Raw genomic sequence first — 16,509 nt, 5'->3', positions numbered from 1 at the left:
GGAGTTTGCCAAGGGTACAGTTTTCATACACTAGAAGTTAGTAGAATTAGGACAAGTCAGATGCTGAGAGTGGCCAGGTCTGCTTGGGGAGGTGATTTATGTCAACGATGGGCTCTCAGGAGGAGAAATGCAAATTCATACACTCAGGAATGAGCAGAGAGAAGATGGTGTTTTGGAGGACAGTGACTCAACTGGAAGTTGGCATGCAGGAAGATAGAGAGCAAAGAGAATGATCATCCAGCAGCATCAATCTTGCTTTCTGCCAAAACCTGAAATGCCAAGAATGATGTCTCCCATATTCCAGGCTGGGATTTCCCAGGCAGAAATGCCTGCACTGGGCAGGGGATCAAAAATCTCCAGAGCACATCAAGATTTCTTTCGCATGGGGTGACCAGTCCTCGCACAGGAGATTCATGCTGTGCAGTGTTGTCTCAGGACTCCCAGAGGGCATTGGAGATTGTGGTGGCTGTGCTGGGCACTGACCAGGCTGGTATAGTCTCAGTCAAGTCTGAGTCCTGACCCAGCACCCAGAAAGCTATCAAGGAACTGAAAGAATGAACTGTGGTGTAGAAAACCAGACCCCTGTGGAGCTACTAAACAAGTTCCTCTTGAATGTATATCCAGGAGGAGGTTAAAAGGGGAATTGGTCAGAGTCTACGAGGAAAAAACCTTTTAGGGGAAACCTACTTGCAGTAGCTGGGCTTTGTCATCTCAGAAGAGCCAATGGTTGCAGTGTGACACCAGACGGTGCTTAAATGCAAACCCTGGGATTGGGATTAGAGTAATTTCCCTCGTGAGATAATGAGCTGCTGGACAGTTTGTCTCAGGGTGAGCTGCTTGGTGCAGCTCAGTGCTTGGCTGTCTTCCCCTCTGTGCCTGTAACTCGGACAACAGCCTGCTCTGGTGCAGAAATGCTTGGTGCGGGCTTTCCGACCACGTCTTGTCTCCAAGGACACTTTATTCCCCTCCTCATCCTCCTGCAGGAGCAGCTGCCAGTGTGGGCCATGGCCTCTGGATCTGGCAGTACCTGCCATAAGCAATATCACCTTCAGGCTGGGAGGCTTTCTCCTGTACATAAATGGCAGCGTCTTTCTTGGAGGACACATTGCATCTGGGCTTTCCAAACCTTGCAGGCCAAAGAGTTTTCAGCTGGCTGTTAAAGCAGAGGCTCTGGGCAATTTCCCGTTCATAGCATCTCTCTCCCACCATCTTCTAAACCATCATGGCACCGTGGTCCCCCAGTGGCTCTGTGACCCCACACCAAGCATAAGCCACCCCAGAACAAGCCATTGTGGAGCAGGAACCAATGTGACTGGAGAAGAGGAGCCAGCTGTGGGTCTCATGTTCAGTGTCTGAGGCTTCAGCATCAATCCAGCAAAGCATTGCGCTCTGTGGGGCCTGTCCAAGTGCATGCACTCACGTGCACTGATGCACACAGACACAAAGGTGTGTGCTTTCCTTGGACCCTCTCCTGAGAGGCTCTCCTATTCCCTCTCCCCTTTACATCTTCTCAGACTTACAAACCTGTTAGCAGCCCTTCTGCCTCAGGGCTCTAAAGGAGCTCTTTGCATGCACCCTTTTTCTCACGATTATTTTTAAAGCATCATTTCTGCCTGTCATCCAGCCACCGAAGGTGAGATGGACAAATCTCAGCTCTCCCAGCCCCCAGAATAGCCATGAGGAACCATCTCCCCACCAGCCCTTGTGCCCCTGATGTGAACCACCATTTTCACAGCTCAGAGCCAGCTCAAGGAGCTCCAGGATAGAATTGTCCTGAAGGACAGCCGTTATCCAGAACAAAGAGACAATTTAAGTGTTAAGCGTCAAGAGGAATGCAGACAAAGGCTTAGAAGGATTGTCCCTCCTTCTTCAGAGGACTGTTATTCCCCTCCACATCCCCCTATCCACACTACCTGCAAAGAGCATGTGGCAAGGTCCTTGTAGAGCTTTCTCCTAATTCTGGCTTCCATCAAAGTGACTTGTACTGGAAGTTAGTGAGTCCCAGCTGGGAATTCCAAGGGATTTCCTGAGAAAAACAGCTGTGGGAAGACATGGAAGCAAAATCATTCCTGGATGCATGAGAACGCTTGCGATGTTTTCATAGGAAAAATGAGGAGAAGGCTGAGCAGCACCCAGGAGCATCCTTGTGTGCCACACTAAGTACCATGAGCAGGGCACGGTTGGAAAACTGCTTGTAACAGGGCTGCAGCATTTCAAACAGGCACTAAGCTGCAGTTAAGGCACTTGTAAAATTGTAAGGTGAAGTCAATAAACCCTGTGAGGTTGTAGTATAAGTGGTTCTGGCTTCTCTACTCAGAGTGAAGGGGGAGCAGAGCCAGGGTTGGAGCAGCCTCAGAGCTCAGGTTTATCAGTGCATCCCATGGGGGTACATAACCATGAATAGGACCACAAGCTCCCATCTTTTTCCAGGTGTCTCCCATCAGCCTAACTGGAGCGTTTCCATGGTCTGTATAGTGTAGCTGATGAACTTTCGTGCCTGTTGCAGTGTCTGGATCTGGTGCCTGCAGTTCCCTGCTGCCTGAAGGCTCCCAGATGCGTGTTTTCATTTATTTGGGGCTTTGAGGGGTGGCTCCCCTGATATCGGTATGGAGGGAGGGTGACCTTTCCTTAGGTTGCTTCTCCAGAGAACTCCTTGTTGCAGATGTTAATCCTGGCAGTAAAACTGCTTGTCCAAACTTGCTATAGTTTAAGAGATTTCTTAATTAAAACAAAGCAAAATGTTATCACATACACAGGGCATCTAACAAAGACTTACCATCAACCCAGGAACAACCTTAGTACTGTGCTACTGTTAGAGGAGTGTCTCATAAATGGTAAGGACAACACCACTACCCTGCTCCAGGGATGAGAGGAGGTTTCTCCCTGAATCCAGCTGTTGAGCCGCTCATTCCCAGGAGCAGAATGATTGATAACCCAGTTATTTGGAACCCACTAGTGGAAGTATTCTTAGAAACGAGAACCTCATTTTCTCATGCTGCAAAATGTCATTTCCTAGGACTGGCTGTGCAGAAATTGGATTTTGTTACTTGCCTTCAGACCTGAACAGTACAATAGACTGATGAATATTGATTGTGCTTTTTATTTTTGTTGTTGTTGTTGTTAAAGCACCCTAACCTGATAACTGGTTGATTACAAATACATTAGAATTGATCAGAGAGAGGAGCAGGACAGGCTTTTGTGACGGCGTAAGGTGAATCCTGTCTCTCAGATGAAGGAATCCCGAGGGAGGTTAATCCAGTCCCACACCTGGATTTGTCCAGCTTCTCACTGCCATTGTCCATGGCCATGAGATCCATTTTATGTGTCTCTCCAGCACAGTAACCTTCATTCACACTTGCATTTGTTGGATAACTCCTGAGTATAGCTGCAGGGTGGCTCATTACATGGTTCATTACCGATACTATCCCTGGCAAACAACCCCGTGTGCTGTGCTGTGGGGTATCCCTTCTGGAAGAATATACGGCTGTGTTCTGCTGAGCTGCTCCAGGACATTATTTCATCTAATGGCTATACATTGTAATATTTTTCATTTGGGATGCTGGGGATTTATCCGCTCATTCAGCACTGTGCATCGTCTGGAACAAGCTTTCCAAGAAGCACAGAGATGTAGAGAGAGCTTTTCTCCAGGGAATCAGGAATCCATTGGATGTCTTGGAACATGTGTCTGGGGCAGACACCAAACTGGGGCTGCTCTTTCTGTGTGCTGCTGAGCGAGCCCTCTGTTCCCTGCAAGCTGTTAGAAGGGAGGATGGGATGGGATGTGATGTGATGTGATGTGATGCAATGAGATAGGATATTATAGGATGGGATGTGATTCTGTGGGATGGGATGTTATAGGATGTGATGCGATGGGATGCAATGCGATGGGATGCTATAGGATGCGATGTGAAGGGAGGTGATGGGATGGGGCTGCAGCAGGTGGGAGTGCCCAGAGGCACAGAGCAAGCCGACCTGCAGTGCTGGGGTCTGCTCGAAGGTGGGTCCTTGAAGCATTTCCAGTGCTGCATGCCTGTGTGTGGAAATGCATCAGTTGTTAAAGACAGCGTGAGTACATGGCAGGATTTCAACCCAAAACTTCAATCCAGTCTCAGCTTGAAGGGCAACGGTTTCCTGGCAGGATGCAGACCTGTTCTCAGTGCTTTGCAGGTGCACATGGGGTGACAAGCCCCATCACCCCTGGGGACACTGTTGGCAGCTCCTGCACAGCCTGAGCCTCAAGTGGAGCCTCCCAGCCATCGGCAGGGCTGCTCCTGCCGTGTGCTCTCCAGGCGCTTCTCCAGCAAGGGCTTTATTCCATCATTTCACTGGGTCCATTCACCATCACTCCCTGCCTCCTCCCCTTCTCCCTGTCCCCTCCCACCCTGCCTGCTGGATCCCCGGCAGTCCCTTGACACCTTGGGGGAAGGCTGGGAGGTGTAACCATCGCCAGCGGGAGAGAGGGAGGGAAGGGAGAAGGAAGCCAGTAGCAAGGAGGTCCAGGAAGGCGGCGGAGGGGGAGGGACGGGGCCACTCCTCCATCGGTGGGACTGCAGATTATTTTGCATGGATTGTTGAAGAGAAAAGGGAGCTGCATTTGTGAAGGGACCTAAAAACCCAAACAGCTCATTGCTCGGTAAGTGCAGATGTGAGCTCCTCTGCTCTCATTGTCATGCAGTGCATTGATCCCCTCCCCCCCCCCCAAATCTGATTTTGCTTAGTTATAGTGGGTTTGGTTCCTATTAGGATTATTTGATGCATCAGCTGTATGCTTCAGTTGCTGGAGATTGAATCTCCCTGATACGTGTGTGTGTGTGTGCGTGCATGCGCGTGCATGGGTAAAGATGCTTGTTCTCTGAATATACATTGACACATTTTTCTAGCTCTCAGTGTGGTGTCTCGTCGAGGATGTTATACTACAGCATGCTGCACACACACACACACTAATGGTGTTTGCTGTTACTGCTTTTAAAATCTGCTCATCCGTGCAGTGATTGAAACAGCAAGACTGTTTTCGGCAGCTGAAAATTAAAGGGGGGGCTCTTAAATCCCAGTGCTCGTTGGTAGGGGGCTCCTCTTCTTTATCCTGAGCCTGACATGTTCAGTATTATGTTTTATAACAAAGCTACATTTAAAGATCAATTCGGCAGTGGTTATTGCATCCAAATTACATGGTTGTCATGGAGATGGTACAGAGAAGCTGAAGTGATATGACTGCATCTGGACTGGAGTGGGGCTTCACCGCCGAGTGAGATCCTGCCTTGCCTCCTGTGTCTTTTTGTCTGTGCTAGGTTACAATTTCTTTTAATCTTCAATGAAGCAGTACCATATTAGAGGATTTAGAGGTCGAGCTGCTGTGAAGGGTGTGCGTTGCCCCCGTTCAGCACTGTGTTATTACGGTAATTGTTATATTAGCATCTGTGTCTCCCTGAATTTCTTCTACAAGTCTGGGGAGGAGGAAGGCGTGAGAAGGACAGAGAGTTTCCTGAGCACAGCCAGGGCTGGGAGTACTTTCCAAAGGATACCTGCCCTGCCCACACCTCCCTGCTGGCTCCAGCATCTTGGCGGACAAAAGGGAAAGGGTTCTCTGATTTTAGCCATGTTTTTCTTCCATTTTCCTGCCTCAACTTTGAGCATACAAGAAGCCGTTCACCTGCTCATCTCTGTATCAAGGGAATGGCGTGTATTTTTTTTTTATTATTATATTTGTTTCCTTTGCAACTGGTCATATGAATGTGTTGGCAGTTGGGAAAGAAAATCCATAATTTATGAGAATAAAATTTTCCTGCCTAGGGCTAGCTAGAATACAAAGAGTATATCTGTGGGAAGGGCATGTTATATGTTACAGATGTGGATTTCTGTAGCGGCTGGGAGTAAATCACACTATTGTGCTCATCTTCATTATTTTGGGGTGTTAGGCTGGCTTTAGTCAACATTTAATCTGAGTTCATTGTATGCTCACATAATAAACGTGCAATTTGGAGCCTAACTTTACACCTATAAAATGCTTTGGGAAGTGCGTGTGGCATTGTCTCCATAAATGCAATTTCACCCTCTTTCTGTAAGACCAAGCCTATTGTAAGGATGTAAATATAGGAGAAGGCACTGGTGGAAACAAGCCCATCAGAATGGCAGGGTTTCTCTAATTGTATCACTAAGCATAAGAGAGAATTAATTACTAGAATAAACAGATCTTTGTAGCTGTTGGATCAGGGTGATATTTACATGGAGTTCCAGGCCTGCACTACAGTAGCTAGTATTATGGCTTAAATTCCCCTGATGCCAGTAGATAATGTTTTTAGCCAGGAGTGTAGTGTATTATCATTAGGTATTTTTGCATTAAAAATACTCTAAATCCCCATGTCCTCATCAAATTGTCCATTGCAACTGCTCCAAAGGGTGGGATTCAGCTAGGATTTTCTTTAACATGATTTTTCCAGTCCAAGTCCAAGCAAACAATGGATAAAGTCTGAAAGTGGGCGGCCGAGTGCAGGGGGGAAGTGGGGGAGATGGCTGATTCACAAAATGGATGGTTCTCATTTTGTCTCTTCTTTCCCCCTAAAAGTTAGGCACAAGTGTAGTTGAGGTGAGTGGTTTTCCCTGGAGATCCCCTTGGATTTATGAGGCTGGAAGCCAAATAGTTCTGAATTAATACTGAGTTTCCTCCTGTCTCAGTGCACTATCACCTTCAGTCCACCCTGGGACATGGCTGTATTATCCTCTGGGGAAACTGAGGTGTGGGGTGGTCAAGTGACTTTGCCAAAGTGACAGCAGCAGCGTTGGGCAGAGGATGCAGGAGCTCTGCCAGCAAACCGCTTTCTCTAGCCACCAGACCCGTTCAGTATCCAGATGGCTTGGTCTTGTTTGTAGGTGAAGTGGGAAGCAGTACTGGTCCATGGAGACTGGGTGGATGGAGTAAGGGTGCTCTTTGTGGAGGCCACTTGTTAGGGCTGCATGGCAAGAGGAAGTTGAGCAGATTTACACCAGCTTCTGTGATGTCCAAGATGAGGATGTGCTTTTCAGACCGCACCTACAGGGTAACTGAAAGGAAGCCCCCCTTGGTGTCCTCGTTATGTGACCCATTATATGGCTCTTCACATGGAGGTGAATACTTAGTGCTTGGCAGGAAGTATCTGCCTTATTTCTCTTTATGGTTGCACCCAGCTCTGAGCGTGAAGCCTTTACAGGTGTCTTGGCTTTCTGCTCTCTCCACTGGTGCTGCTCACATGCTGTAATACCCTGTATTGCTCTTCTTGACTTCAACCTATAGCCCCAATCCATTCTCTTCCCTCTGTTCTATCATCCAACACCTTTTTGTCCCCTTCCTCCATGGGATTTTCCACCAATGAAGATCCCTCCATCCAGTGTTGCCACAAGTTTCAGCCCATGCTGTGATTTTTATGTGCTGTGACCACCACAAGGCACACAGTGTATGTCAGTCCACTGCGTTAAGGGGACTGAAGTGAAAAGTCTCCTCTGAAGTCTGGAGTGCCTTCTCCATCTACAGAGTTGCTCCTTGTGGTGGTGGTAGTTCTGCCCAGAGCTGGAGTTGGTACTGGTTGCTAGAAGGAAATGGAAAGGCCTGCTCAGCTCAAACATCTGCTGACTTGCACAGGTTGATGGTGTTGCCAGAGGATGCTTTCAGGGCTGGGAGGGAGCTGTTGCTACTGATACCAAAGTGTTGGCTATGGGCTGAGTGATTCCTGCTGAGGGAAATGCCTGCTTGGACACTGTATATGGGCAGTCACTGGAGTGGGTGATCTGCTGCTCCAAACGGCCACATCTCTTGAAGTTGCTGCTTGCTCTGCTACTTGACAATAGTCTTTGTTGTGGAGACATCTTGCCAGATTTGCTGAGGGTGAAAACGTCCTCCTTGCCCTTTCCACAGGGAGATGCCTTTCACAGGGATGTGCTGCAACAGGGTCTATGTGAGGCTCAGTGCATCCAGGCTCTTAGTGGTCAGATGGGTCCAAAGGAGTGGTACCTTCTGCACATGAGGCTCATGATGTTTGTGGAGTTTACGGTGCAGGAATCATAGGTGAGAGGGACAGGGTCAGTTCTGGCTCCCTCCTCTGTTACCCATGGGAGGTGGCTGACAGGATGGGCTCACTGGTGGAGAGGCACTCGTCCCATCTGGACAGTAACCACCTCACCCTTCATCCTCACTGCTGTCCCTTTGTCTTCCTGCAGGAGCTCCAGGAGATGGGTGGCTGAGATGCTCAGGGAAGTCCTTCTCTGCAGTCCATAACCTGGCTTTCCTGACCCTGGGCAGCACCTAGCTCTGCTCAAGTCCCAGGTAGAGACACTAGTGATTCCTTACGTAGAGCAAACACTGCTCCTGTCACTGGAGCAGCCCCAGTACTCCCTTACTTGCACCAGGCAGGGCCAGAGAACAAAAGGAGCTGTAGGCAGCCTGAACAGAGACAGTGCAGCTGAACCCAAGCCCCTTCTTGTGCTTTCCATGCTTTTTCTAGGCTCTGGGCTTCAGCCTGGCTCTGGGACCATGGTTTGACACCTACCTCTCCCTTCACCACCACTGCTTACATGCCCTCCACTCTTTCCTTTTCCTCCTTCTCATCTCCCCACACCCTTGCCTCATGGTTTTTGAGCTCGGTGGTATGTGAACCATTCTTGAAGGGCCTTGCTTCATCTCCTCCTAGGTCCTAGTGTTATCTGAGGCATCCTAAGCAGCTCTCAATAAAGGTAATGTTGGTGGGATGCCCTGTTGTTGCTATTTGCCTTGAGAGAGAGCCTGGAGGGCTCAGAGAAGGGGCAATGTTTCCTTTCGAGCATGATGGGCAAGGGATTCATCCCAGAATTTTGTGCCTTGCTATACAGCATGGGACATGGTTTGGTTCCTAGGATCATCTCCCAAAGGCCCTACTATGGCAAAGCTTTAGTCCACTGGTGTCGTGGCTTACAACTGGTTTTGTATCTCCTGCTCCTGAGGCAGCTTAGCATTGTGGTCTCTCCTGGAGCTTTAATCATGTTGTGAGCGTGGCAGGGAGCACGTTGGGGACTGGATCACTCTGTGATCTTCTGGATGAAGTGTTTTCTCAACTGAGGGGCTTACAGCTGGATTTGGTGCCTCGTGCAGTCACTTCCCATCCTGTATCTCCCTTCCAGGCAGTGCAGCTGAGCTCCTCATCTCTCTGTGGCCATTCTGTGGCTCTGTGATGGACAGCCGAATGCTCCCCCGGCAGATAAAACCTGAAGGTCTGCATTAAGGGAGTAAATCTCAGTGCTGCTCCCTGTTCAGGGGCTGGAGCATGTTCCTCTGAGCTCTCCTGATCTGCATCGAGCAGGAAAACTTACATGAGACCCAGGTGACTGATACACTTCTGGTTCACCAACCACACTGAAAACCCCAGAGCAAATGATGTGAGCTCAGCTGCCTCTCTCGTTTCTCCTCCTCTCTGTGTCACTTCTCTCTGTTATTTCCTTGATATGAAAAAGACAAATTTGACCCAAATTTTTTTTTCTTTTAAGTCCTTAAAAACTGGTAAGGTTGTAGGGAAGTGTAATAATGAACTAAATGGAAGGGTTTCAATTTTTGCTTCCAGTTTTTGTGATCTGTATTTGTTTACATGCTCAAAGTCAAAGCATAAAGCTCAATTCTTATGACCTTTTTACTTAACGCTTTGGGGATTTTAATTTAAATCCATCTCTTCAGTGGCCTCAGCACAAGAGCATCACAAATGTGGGCGAGATTTGGCTGAACTAGAATTGCAATTTTCAGCCAGTGAACAATTTTTCCAAAAAATTACACATCGTTCTGGGAAAGAGCCTCATGGAAGCGGAGAGGGAGTTCCCTGTGGTACCTTCCCCACCTCCCTGGAGCTGGATGGGTAGAGGCCAGCTCAGAGAAACATTCACGTGCTGCTCTACGTAAAGCAGCACTGTCTGACTGTAGTGTCCCCCACAGCAAGCCCTGGTCCCACTTGCAGAGGCTTCTGCCCACTCTGTGCATGGCCATTTGATGTTGGACACGTGCAGAAGAAGATGGCACGTTATCCAGTTCACCCACAGCCTTTGCCTATTGCATGGCCTGAAGCAGCATCGTTTTCCCACCGTGCTTCCCGGCAGATGAGTCTTGCAGAGCTGGATGAGATGTGTGTGGCATGAGGCTCCCAAAGCAGAGCTCCCCTGAGGTGAGGCTCTGCTCCTCCCAAGCTCTGCATGTTTGCTCCTCAAAAGGGCACTGGGTGCCCCAGCAGTGGAAGTGGATGGAGGCAGACTGAGGCCCCGGTACTTCTGGCATGTTCTAGGAACAAAAGCAACCAAGCTATGGACACAGCCTGCCCAAGCAGGACACGGGCATGGTGGGGAGCAGAGGTGGTTTCTGGCCAGAAGGGGATACACAATGCAGGGGGATTCTTTTAAATTAAAAACACGTATTTGTCTTTGCTGGTACCACAGAAGCGAGGGGAGCAGGCAAAAGGAAAGTGAGGAAGCTTTATTTAATTAGATTATGAGGCCCCAAAGGCTTCAGACTCATAAAAAATGAAATTATTTTTGTAATTGAGGATGGGGTTTTTGCCAAGTGCTGTTTTAATGAGTATTTAGGTTTCCTCTCATAAGTTAGCAACGCCAGCCAAGGCAGCTATTCGAGCCACCCCTCACCAGAGCCCTGAGCTTGCTGAAGAAGGAGTTGGGTGCCTGCAGCTGGGAGTGGAAAGGACATCCTGTGTTCTTTCAAGGGTCTTTATCCAGGACCCTTGGTATTCTCTCACCATTTAAGCTCACTTTCTTCCCTAGGTCCCAGGAGGCAGCTTTCTCTATTGCTTAGGTGTGGAAACTGAGGCAGCAGATAACCACAGGGTTGGTTTTTCTCCCAGAAGGAGAGAGAATTATTTTGCTGCAGCAGCTGATGCAGTTCCCTTCGGATAGCTCATCCCTAGGGGCTGGTGTGATGGGTGCATGGCACTGTTGGACCATGGCATCCCTGCAGCCTTTGCTGGGTGAACATGCAGAGAGACAGCCTGGCTGGCCCTGTGCTGCCTTGACCCTTGCCTAGTTCTGCCGGCCATCTTCACCCCAGGCAGCCACCCAGAGCCTGTCACACACATGGCAGTAGAAATGGGGGGTCCCTGGCCCCCATCTGGTCTGATTCCCTGAACCAAGATGGGATGTGGGAGCTGCTGGGCTGACAGACCCTCAGCCACCCCCTTGCCTTGACTTTGGAGTGCTGGGTGACCTGCCACTCTGTTCCTTCTGACCCTGAGAAATGAAGCCTTCCCTCTCCCACCCCTGCTGCCTCTACTTGTCATTAAGCCACCAGGCTTATCCCAGCCGAGGAGCCTGGCAGGAGCTGGGGCACACCGATGCCCTCATCTGGGATGTCTCGATCCCAGCAGTGCAGGAAAGGAGAGCTTGCAACTGTCTTTCAGAACAGAAAAGCACTCTGCCTGCCTGTCAGGCCAGCCCTTAGTTTTAGGCTCTGTCTAATTAGGAGTTGTTTTGAAAGGATTAAGGCAGGTAATGAGCACTTTCAGCTCACCCCGTGGTACAGGCAGTATTTCTGAGGTGCTCAGAAGTGCCTGTCTGCAAGGAGCTGAAAGCCTCTGCTCATCATTTATTAACCCTTTACAAACTATATACTTTTATGCTTTATAATAAAGCATGACCTTCTCATTTGCACCCTCTCCCTCCCCTTCTTTGGGTGATTGTTGCTGTTGGCTGCTCCTCACGGGCAGCTGCCAGCCCCTCGAGCAGCATCCGTGCCCACTGCAGCCATGGAGCTTGCCTTGTACCACTTCTATCTGGGGTGGTGCCTGCTTCTGCTTCTGGCATGGCACCCGCTGCTGGCATGGCACCTTGCAGTGTGAGGCATGGGTCAGTAGCATGGGCGTTATCCCTCACCCCCAAATCATAACACTGTCTTAAAGGAGCAAGAGATTTTTATCCCAAGCTTTTGGAGCTGCCTGCTTTTGCCGCTTGGAGCTCTGGTATTCTCCAAGCTTCCTCTGCAGTTCTTTCATTTTTGCATGGAAGAAGGAGGAGAATGGAATGCCTGGTGAGAGAGTTGGACCAGAGCTGTCTGGTGACCAGTAACAGTCTGGAGCACAGTAACAGCCCCAGGTGAAACACAGGGGATTTGGATGTGCAGCATCACAGCACAATCACAACGTGATAGCAATACCTAAAATGCAGATGTGTTACTACTACTGCCATCAGACTAAGAGAGAAGTCGCCACAAATTGTGGCACCTCCTGGTAGATGTGGGGAATGATCCTGTAGCAGAAACCTGTGCTTTAATGACCTAGATGTTTTTTGTAAGCACAAGCAGAATGGCAGGGAACCCACTGCTCTCCATATAACAGCAAACTGTAAGGACCTTAGTGGCCCTGTGCCTTTAATTTTGCACGCTATAAAAGTCAGAGGTTCCCAGTCTCAGCTGTAGGATGCACAGCTTGCACCGTTGTCTCGGGCTGCATGCTCTCACAGCAAGCCCAAGTTCCACTCCTCCTGTGCCACTGTGTCATTGGGTCACTCGATGAACCAGGCTGAACGGCGTTCATCTCCTGAACCTTTATTTCATCTTTACAACACACTTATTTCTGGCAGACCCCTCTGGCCTCTCTCTGCATCAGTGAGGACTCAGTCCAGGATGTAATTCATCAGTTCCCAAAGTTATTTTCTGATGCCTAAATGCAATGAAGTCTAAGAAGCCCCAAGAGCTCTGCTTTAAAAAAAACCTGCTAAGAGGCAAAATGACATACTGCAGTCTGGGGTAGCAGCTCCCCTGTAGCCCTGTCACAAGATCTGGTGCAAGGCATTTCGCGTGTTGGGAGACTGAGAGAGCCTCCGGGTCCTAGAGCAGGTATAGTTAAAGCAGTGCACTGCCCTGATGCAATTATGTCAACCTGATGGTGCTTTTTGCTCCTATAATTCCCCTGAGGAGAAGAAAAGGCCCTGTCTCTATAAAGAACCTTTACATCAGTGTAGGAGCATGCCTGTTAGAGCTATATTCCTTTATGAGGAAAATCACACTCCTATCAGCATGGTTATCCAGCACATCCATTAAGGGCAGACCAAGCCTCCGCACAGGAGCTGCAAAATGGCTCCATCAGGTTTGCAGTAGTACCTTCTGGGCGACTTGCTCAGATTTCAGAACAAGTCAGCTTCAACAGTTGATGCTGCTCAAAGACGTCCATGCTTGGGGAAGGGAGTTTTGGTCGTGTCAGAAAATGATGTTCCTGGGGGCTGTCGCTCACAGGGTCCTCACAACAGCAGCCCTTCCAAAACACAGAAACCTACTCAGAAAACCTCACCGGTTCTTTGTGAAGCATCTGTTTTCTCAAACTGAGCACACAGCAATGCAAGCTGGAGCTGCTTTCATCTGCCTGGGGGAGGAAAAAAGACTTGCAGGTCTCAGGAAGGGCTGTTCAGTACTCATTAGCTGTGCAGTGAAAGCAGAAGCCTGTCTGTGGAGAGCCCTGCACAGAGGAACCATTTGCAGCTTGAATGTGGCCAGCAGTGCTGGGCAGGAGGCCTGTTGTCTAAAAGGAGGTGTCTGCATCATAAACCTCAGCAATCCCAGGCTGTGGAGGTCTCATCAGTGAATACCAGAGTGTGTTTTTCTGGTTGTAACTCAGACTTAAAATACATCTCAGATGCAGTCTTTCTGCTGATTCCTAAGAGAGCCTGGGGGCTGAGCTCAGCTGGAGGTGTCTGCATTTGAGAGAGATGAGTCTCAGTCAAAGAGCTTTCCCATGTGTTACACCAAGTTCAGGTATAGTCAAGTTCCTATTGCCATGTTAAAGACAATGATAACTTACCACATCCTAACGGAGCAGTGAAATCCTGCTTTTCTTTTAGCGGGTGCATTCCAGAATGTAAGATCTGGAAATAAATATGCAATTACCTTTTCAGTCATTTCGTTGACTGTCTGCACCCTGCAGGCTGCAGTCTGGGAGCCTGAGCTAGACACTCAGTATATGACTACAGAGGTGTGATGTACCAACCAAAAATGTAGGTGGTTTTCCTAGACCACTGTCCTATCTGTTCCTCTGTAGTGGCTTGCTCTCTTCAGTTTGCCTCCCAGATGTCTTTATTTGGTCCTGATGGTGTATAAAATCCCTTCATATTAGATCTTATTTTCTCAGGCTGCTCCTGAGGCACTCTGGGCAAACAGCGTTATGCCCAGGCTGAGCTCCTGACTTTGGTGGAAATGCCACATTTCATGCCCTGACACCCTGCAATGTTGGGCAGTGAAGTTTTAGCCCTGTTCACTGTTGGCAAATCCTGGACAAGCCTGTGTTCTCAAGCCAAATTAGGTGCATCTCAGCCTGATTTGGATGAGGGAACCTGTTCTGCCTTTCCTTCACAGGGATGCAAATAGAAAATCCCCACTTGTGTGAGAGATACCCAACTGTTTCCCTCACAGTTGGGCTTGGTTGTCTCACCTTATGTCCAAAGTGGACACTAGTTGATCCCATTTTAGGTTTTGCTTGCTGGAGGGTTTAGTCCTGTCTGGACAATCTCCTGGCCTTCTCCAGCAGTCTTTTCTAGACTTGATTATTTCTGGGCCTGAACATCTTCAGCAGTCAAGGTATGTGTTACCTGGTCATGGGTGCCTTGGCATCAGTGCTCTTGGTTTGGAGGCCAGCTCGAAATGCAAGTTGGCCAGGTTGACACGGTGGTGCTCAGTAGCATCCAAGAGTCTTGAACCAGTTGGTTGTCTACATGGGAGTCTCAAGGACATGGGGACCAAAGTGGTGTGCTGCTGTGGCTGGAGAGTGCAGAGCAGTGTTGGCAAGATGAAAGCACACCTGATGGATAGAGCAGGGCTGAGTTTCTGCTGGATGAAACAAGGACTGTTCTCTGCCAAAGGAGCCTAGCTCCCCTCCTCATAAAGAAGAGACTAAAGGTTATTCCTTTTTCTCTGGAGATGGTCCAGGATGGAAAGGCAGACCTTTTGAGATGTCTGTAGAGATGTCTGTAGATGTATATAATCCCCAGTGTTTGCTGTTCTCTTTCTCAAAGGAGGATCCTCTCCCTGCTCCTGCAGCTTTCATAGTGGCTGTCCCATTGACACTAGTGCCATCAGGTTGTTCCTGGTGGTTCCCTATGGATGAAGGACTTGGCAGTCTGCCTGCATGAATATAGACCTTGCCCTTCACAGATGAGCTCTATGTGGAGAGAAGAGAGATTTCACACTCTCACCAACAAGTGAGGTGTTACAGGGTGCTGCACATGAGCTTTGGGCACCAGCAGCTGGACTCAAAGTAGCTGTCTCTGATGTTAGCACCCACAGAAGTCTGACTGCTCTCTTCCCGCTTTCCTGACAGGTTTGGGAGGTGCTCAGGAAGACCTTGTTCCCTGCAGTGCTCTCCAGATCACACTGAGCTCCCAAGCAACCCAAAGCCAGCACCCAGCCATCTCTGCAGATTTCTGTGCATCTGGTGCTGCTGAATTCCATGTCCCTTGGGCTGGGGTCCATTTGTCTTCAAACAGCTTGTCTACCAACTTCTTTGGACAGAGCATCTCTGTAAAGATCTGGTGTCTTACTAGTCCTCTATCAGGAAATGGTTTCTCCTGTATCCCCAAATAAGAGGTTTACCGATGTGTTGCAGTATGAAGGGAAGTTTACCTCCCTCCTGTTTCATTCTGCAATGCTGGTCTCTATCATACTGGATGTTTCTCCTAGTGGGCAAAAAGGATGGGCTGCTTCCTGCCTCCTGCAACCTTGCTAAGGTCTTGCAGCAAGGCATTGCACAGGTTTAGTGTAGATGGCATGGCAGGAATTTCATTTTCTGGGTCTGAGTCAGCTGCCAGCCCTGTTTTATTAATTTGGGTACAGGGAGAATGTGGGGAGGGAGGATCAAAGCAAAGGGAGGATAAAAGGGGGGGAAGAAGGCTGTTTCCATTTACGGTTATGAGAAGCAGTTACAGCTCTTGTGGACTTTTATGGAAGGTAACCCTGGCTGTAGGGAAAGCTGGATTTAATGAATTCAATTACTATGCTGCACGGAGTGGAGAGGCCCCATAAACAGTCTGTTTCCATAATAAAACATACAGACAACCAGGACAGAAGCCCAGTTTACAGCCACCTGAACTGTAAAGCCCCCTCCCTGAAGAGAAGGTGAGCACCAGAGCAAATAGGCAGAGGTGAGGATGGAGCCAGGTCTGAGCTGAGCTAAGGAACGCTGCTATTCAAAGCCACAGAGAGATAAGGTTATTCTGGAAGTACCCTTTGAAAACTCCTATCTTGAACAACATGGGCTCATTATGAGCTGTTTGCTCTGCACCATGGCAGGGTTTGAGCCATTGGCACCCACCTGCTGCCCGGACAGGCACTCTGCACTTGAGCTCTTAGCTTGGGATCTGCCTGAAGATGGGATGCCAGGGCACAGAAAGCCTCTGCCCCTTTCCATCTGCCTTTGCCTGCACACCAGGGAAGGGGTGGTAGAGATCCTTGCACATATGGGAGTCTTTTGGTGTCCTGCCTGCCTTTACAGCTGAAGTCTTTATACCTGCACTGCAGGCTCATGGCCTTGAGCTCCTGCA

General features: G+C 49.0%; 1 protein-coding gene across 3 annotated transcripts in view; it reads left to right on the top strand.

Moving 5' to 3' along the window:
- Positions 1-16,509, top strand: part of PSD2 (pleckstrin and Sec7 domain containing 2) — a 74,526-nt gene that overhangs the window by 12,612 nt on the left and 45,405 nt on the right. Inside the window, exon 1 of one of the 3 annotated variants that reach the window (XM_030504741.1) lies at positions 4,419-4,633. The exons of 1 other annotated variant lie outside the window; for it this stretch is intronic. The gene's annotated coding sequence lies outside the window, so the exon portion shown is untranslated. Of the gene's footprint in view, positions 1-4,418; positions 4,634-8,187; positions 8,294-16,509 lie in introns of those variants that run through there. One more of the 3 variants, XM_030504740.2, reaches the window with a different exon arrangement.

Source organism: Strigops habroptila, chromosome 12, assembly GCF_004027225.2.
Source record: "Strigops habroptila isolate Jane chromosome 12, bStrHab1.2.pri, whole genome shotgun sequence".
Lineage (NCBI taxonomy): Eukaryota > Metazoa > Chordata > Aves > Psittaciformes > Psittacidae > Strigops > Strigops habroptila.
This window is presented reverse-complemented; position numbering and strand designations above follow the sequence as displayed.